Source organism: Sus scrofa, chromosome 9, assembly GCF_000003025.6.
Source record: "Sus scrofa isolate TJ Tabasco breed Duroc chromosome 9, Sscrofa11.1, whole genome shotgun sequence".
NCBI lineage: Eukaryota > Metazoa > Chordata > Mammalia > Artiodactyla > Suidae > Sus > Sus scrofa.
The window spans coordinates 74534450-74540596 of record NC_010451.4 but is presented as its reverse complement, the minus strand read 5'-3'; the positions used below and the strand labels follow the sequence as shown (position 1 = coordinate 74540596).

Genomic DNA, 6147 nt, shown 5'->3' with positions numbered 1-6147 from the left:
ATGTTCAATTTTCTTTTCAGCAAAACAATTATCTAACTTTTAATAAGTTAATACTAACTTACTAAAGGTTATTTAATAAGTTAACAATAACTTACTAAAAGTTATTTAATAAGTTAACAATAACTTATTAAAAGTTATTTAATAAGTTAATAACTTATTAAAAGTTATTTAATAAGTTAATAACTTTTTAATAAGTCTTTCTGCCTACTAAAACTCTTGTTAATCTCATAAGTTAAACTTATAAATACCTCAAATTATCTGACATTTTTAAGAATGTACATAAATTTAGTAAGAATTGAATATCACCAACCTAAATCAACTATCCAAGTACACTTTTGAAAATGGAATTACAAATAATTAAGACAAATATTATAAGAAAATACAGTGGTGAATATGCAAGACTCTTTAATGCAAAACATTAACACTATGGATTATATGTTCTAAGATTTTTATATATACTCCTAATTCTTCGTGAGTGAAAAGATGCTTTATCACTAAAGAGACACTTAGTAATACCAAAAATGTTTAGAAATGTCTTCTGAGTAATGTGATCTTCTAGAATGATTCTTTTTTCCCTCTTTGTTCTTTTTTATTGTTGTAAAAATGTATCACATAATATTTACCATCCTTACCATTGGTAAGTGTACATTTCAGTAGTGTTAAGTATATTCACATTGTTGTGCAACCAATCTCCAGAACTTTTCATCTGGAAAAAGTTAAAACTCCATATCCATTAAAAAAAAAAAAAAAGCCTTCTTTGCTGCATCTACTGCGAGAATGAAGACCATTCTCAGCAATCAGACTGTCGACATTCCATGGGACACACATTTATCGTGAAGGGCCCCAGAGGCACTCTGAAGAGGCACTAGAACCACATCAATGTAGAACTCAGTCTCCTTGGAAAGAAAAAGAAGAGGCTCCAGGTTGACAAATGGTGGGGAACTAGAAAGGAACTACTGGCTGTAGTTCAGTAGTTCCACACTATCTGTAGTCATGTACAGAACATGATCAAGGGGTAACACTGGGCTTCTGTTCCAAGATGAGGTCTGTGTATGCTCTCTTCCCCATCAACGTCATTATTCAGGAGAATGGTTCTCTTGTTGAAATCCAAAATTTTGGGGGTGAAAAATACATCTGTATGGTTCAGATGAGGCTGGGGGTTGCTTGTTCAGTATCTCAAACGCAGAAAGATGAGCTGATTCTTGAAGGAAACAGCCTTGAACTTGTATAAAATTCAGCTGCTTTGATTCAGCAAGCCACAAAAGTTAAGAACAAGGATATCTGAAAATTTTTGGATCATATCTCTATTTCTGAGAAAGGAACAGTTCAGCAGGCTGATGAGTAAGATCTGTGTTGTATGGCTACAGAAACATCAAGATGCCAGATAATTCTTTGGACTCCCTTGTGATGTTTTAAGATACAATAAAAAGTCTATTGACTTAGGGGGAAAAAAATCATTCTTGTTTTTCCCTTCCCCACAGACCTTGGCAACCACCCTTCTACATTTTCTTTCCATGAATTTGACCACACAAGATACCTCATATAAATAGCGTTATACAGTGTTTGTCTTTTTGTGCCTAGCTTATCTCACTGAGCCTAATGCTTCAAAGTTCATCCTAATTGAAGTGTGTCTGAATTTCTTTCCTTTCTAAGGCAAAATTCTAGCATGATTCTTAACGACCTCAGTGAGGGGTCTCTAAGGCTTAGTTAAAATCACTCTACCTTTTAAAAGGGGACGGAGAAAATTTTCACATAGTTCGTGTCCATGAATTGAAGCTGCAAATAAGTTACAAAATTTTCTAATACAGGCATAAGCTGCTGATTCTCTCCTCAGCTAAGATTTTCCCACTAGGATGCATCTAGGCTTTTAATATCTCTAACTTCATAAAACATATTTATCTCTCAAAACAATATTTTAGGCTGGTGTTTATATGGGAACAAATGTATATTTATATCCCCAAAGCTCAGTGCAATATTTTTATCAAAATGATGAGAGAAAATTCTTGAGTTGTAAACCAAATACAATATTCAGAATGACAGAATCAGTGTAGAAGCCTTGACAAGCAATCATAACATCAATACAAACTCTTTTATTGTGATTCTTATGATGTCCATAGTGTAGAAAGGTCTCAGGATTACTGCACACAGTACATTTAGTTATAATAATTTTACATCCTAATGTTAGAGCCTGTTACTCATATGCAACGGTTTTCAGTATTTTAAGAAATTGCTTGGAAGCAATGAGTTGATAGTTAACATATTAAAAGTGTCCCTGTTTAAAATAATTGGCTTCTCTTAACACTTTAGTGTGTAAGTGCTTATTGTCAGGAACAGTTTATGGTCATTAATTAGGAAATGTCTGCATTTGTCTTCTAAAAGGAGTGTGCAGTCCCCATTAAGATTGTTGCCATTAGCTTCATCATCTCATTTGGATTTTCACCACTTTGTCTCCTAAGATATTGAAATAGCTTTCTGTCTATCTTCAAAAACCTTTGGACTTGACCACTTCTTGCATCCTTTTCATGTTCTTTCTATTATTAAGGACTATAACTGTGATACATGTTAGAAGATACCTAATTAAACTCCAGGTATCCTCATGGCTTTTTTGGTCTTTGCACACTTGACTTTTAAAAGCTTTCTGGAGTTCCCATCGTGGCGCAATGGTTAACGAATCCGACTAGGAACCATGAGGTCGAGGGTTCGGTCCCTGCCCTTCCTCAGTGGGTTAACGATCCGGCGTTGCCGTGAGCTGTGGTGTAGGTTGCAGACTCGGCTCGGATGCTGCGTTGCTGTGGCTCTGGCGTAGGCCGGTGGCTACAGCTCCGATTCAACCCCTAGCCTGGAAACCTCCATATGCCGCGGAAGCGGCCCAAGAGATAGCAACAACAACAACAACAACAAAAAGACAAAAAGACAAAAAAAATAAATAAATAAATAAAAGCTTTCTATATGAGTTCTCCTGTGGCACAGCAGGTTGAACATCTAGTGTTGTCACTGCAGCAGCTTGGGTTGCTCCTGTGGCATAGGTTTGATCCCTGGGCTGGCTAAATCTGCATGCCATGAGTGCAGCCCAAAATATAAATAAATAAATAAATAAATAAATAAATAAATAAATAAATAAAAGCAAGCTTTCTGTTGACACTTGGACACACAAATCATTTTCTTTATGTATCTACATTGCCTATGTCTGTCTCTTAATCTGGCTAGTCAAATTAAGAAGTTCATTTGTATGGGTTATAGAAATATTTCTAATACTTAGTCAATTTTAGGTTTTAATTCTCTATTTTAATAGATGCAACAGTAAAATATGTATTTCAGACTCCCATTCAAACTGCTTCACTGCATTATGATGGACAAAGACATTTTTGCTCTAGTCCAAAACAATGAAACAGTTCATATTACAAAGTGACAAAGTGATTCTATCATCTTATCTTTAATCAATCTTTTTTTTTTTTTTTTTTTGGTCTTTTTGCCTTTTGAGGGCTGCTCCCACAGCATATGGAGGTTCTCAGGCTAGGGGTCAAATCAGAGCTGTGGCCATCGGCCTACACCAGAGCCACAGCAACGCAGGATCCGAGGGGCATCTGTGACCCACACCACAGCTCACAGCCACGCCGGATCCTTAACCCACTGAGAAAGGCCAGGGACCGAACCAGCAACCTCTTGGTTCCTAGTCGGATTCTTTAACCACTGAGCCACGACAGGAACTCCTTATCAATCACGTTTAAATAAAAATGTCTAAATTGTTTGCTTTACATAAGGATCCCAAGATCAAACTGTTAATTTTTCTCAACCTAGATTTTTATGGAAATAGCTACAAAATATTAAAGTCAGAAGAAATTTCTAGCCTTAGAAATTTGATGAATTTTTTTCTCCCTGTGAACGAGAGCAGGTTAGGGAAGGATAGACAAGTGTGCCGAGGAAGCTGGAAAAAATCCTGAGATGCAAACCCTGGGAAAACTTATTTGAATTCTTTTAACAACAAGTACTCCATTTGTAAGAAAATGGAAACAGAAACATTACCAGACCAATGAAAGGTTAATACCATTCTAAAGAAAGGGTATATTCTGAGGAAGCAGAAGAAAATTTTTCCTTTGCAAGATAGTTACAGGTTTTTATTTGGGACAGCATCGGAAAGCAATAATACTTTCCAGGTATGTCACTGAGCAAAGCTATAGTAGAGGTTACAGAACAGAAATGTTCTAAGAACTGAGACCACCTCTGCTGTCAGGACACAAATGTTTGTTCTGGAGAACTCTGGCCAAGTGAGATAAGACCGTAAATCAGTAAATTTTGCTATTAAAGGAATTTCTGCAAACTAATTTTGTCCAGGTAGAGACTTTGCTCATTTGGATAAATAACTCTTCTATTAAGACAATAGATAGCTGTCTTGGGTAAATAGCTTCCTTATCCTTCAACAGTTTATTCATCAGAACACCTTACCATGTCCACCAATCCCAAATTATTGTGTCAAAATACTCATAATAATAACCTGCCATGAATGGTTTGCTCTGAACCTTGCCAGTCCAGCTCCTTCAACCCTACAAATATTATTTCTTGAAATCTCCCTCCTGATATACTATAAAGACTTTCATGGCGTCACCCCCCTTTATGACTGTCATTCTAATAAACTTTGCTTTGCTTGATCAATTGATTTTTTTGCTGGTCTTTGGAGGAAGTGGCATTGATGACCCTGGAAACACAAGACCTGACCAAGACCTACTGGCTGACACAGCCCAAGGCCCTCAGCTCTGAAACCACGTGGACTCTTGAGGTTTCTTTAACCTCTTGTTCAGGGACTCTCCCACTGCAGGGTGGTCAGGTAGGTACTGCACTTGCATTCAGGTCCAAAACATACATGTGAAGCATTTTAAAACAGAGTTTCTCTTATGTCCTGAAATAAGGACTCCTTTTAGCAATCCTTTGTCTATTTGATCAGACTTGAAAATACATTTGAAGGTAAACCTAGCTTGTTATTCATAACATAATATTTGGGTTTTTTTCTTTTCCTGTCACTTTTTGTTGTGAGGTCATAAGAGAAAAGTCAGGGGAAATGATTAGCATAGGTTCAGTAGTTTGTCTCTCAGTTCTTCTCTGAGGGCTGACAAGTTCAAAAAGTCTCATTAGACCTTCATTCTTGTAGGACCAATTTTGCCTTGGGCCACCTCTCTGAACCTAATAAGGTTCCTGTATCTGGCTTTGGTTCCTTTGATAATCACTTAATTTCATTTCTTTTGCTTGGAGCTGGAAGTCTCAAGCCAGAAAGACTTGCTGATTGGACAGATTCTCACCAAGTGCTGTGGTTCTCATGAGGTCATCTTTGACACTGTGGCCCACACTTGTGCTGTCTTCATGCTTTCATTCACATGCATATTTCTTTAATTGGCTTATTTCACCAAGGAGTACTTTTTTTTTACTTTCCTTTTTTTTAAAAATTGAAGTATAATGTATTTTATTTTATTTTGTTCTGTTTTGTTATGTTTTTTTAGGGCCACATAAGGAGGTTCCCAGGCTAGGGGTCTATTCATAGCTACAGCTGCTGGTCTACACCACAGCTCACAGCAATATTGGATTCTTAACCCTCTGAGCAAGGCCAGGGATTAAACCTACAACCTCAAGGTTCCTAGTCAGATTTGTTTCTGCTGCTCCACGATGGGAACTCCTAATTGAAGTATAGTTGATTTTCAATGTTGTGTTAGTCTTAGGAGTTTACCTAAGTGAACCCATATGTATAAATATATATAATACTGAGTAATAATATATGTTATTATATATAGTGATATATATAAATATAATATATATATATATATATATATATATTCTTTTCCAGGTTCTTTTTCATTAAGGTTATTACAAGATAATTGAGTATAGTTCCCTGTGCTATACAGGTAGGTCCTTGTTGTCTATCCTCTTTACATATAGTTGTGTGTATATGTTAATCCCAAACTCCTAATTTATCCTCTCCCCACCTTTCCTTTTTGGTAACCATAATTTTATTTTTTATGTCTGTGAGTCTATTTCTGTTTTGTAAAGAGGTTCATTTGTTTCATCTTTTTAGATTCCACATATAAGTAATATCATATGATATTTGTCTTTCTATGATTTATTTCACCTGGTATGATAATCTCTATATCCATCCATGTTGCT

The 6147-nt window shown here is 36.1% G+C and overlaps 1 pseudogene; it reads left to right on the top strand.

Annotated features, from left to right (window-relative positions):
* Positions 483-1867, top strand: LOC100522026 (annotated as a pseudogene).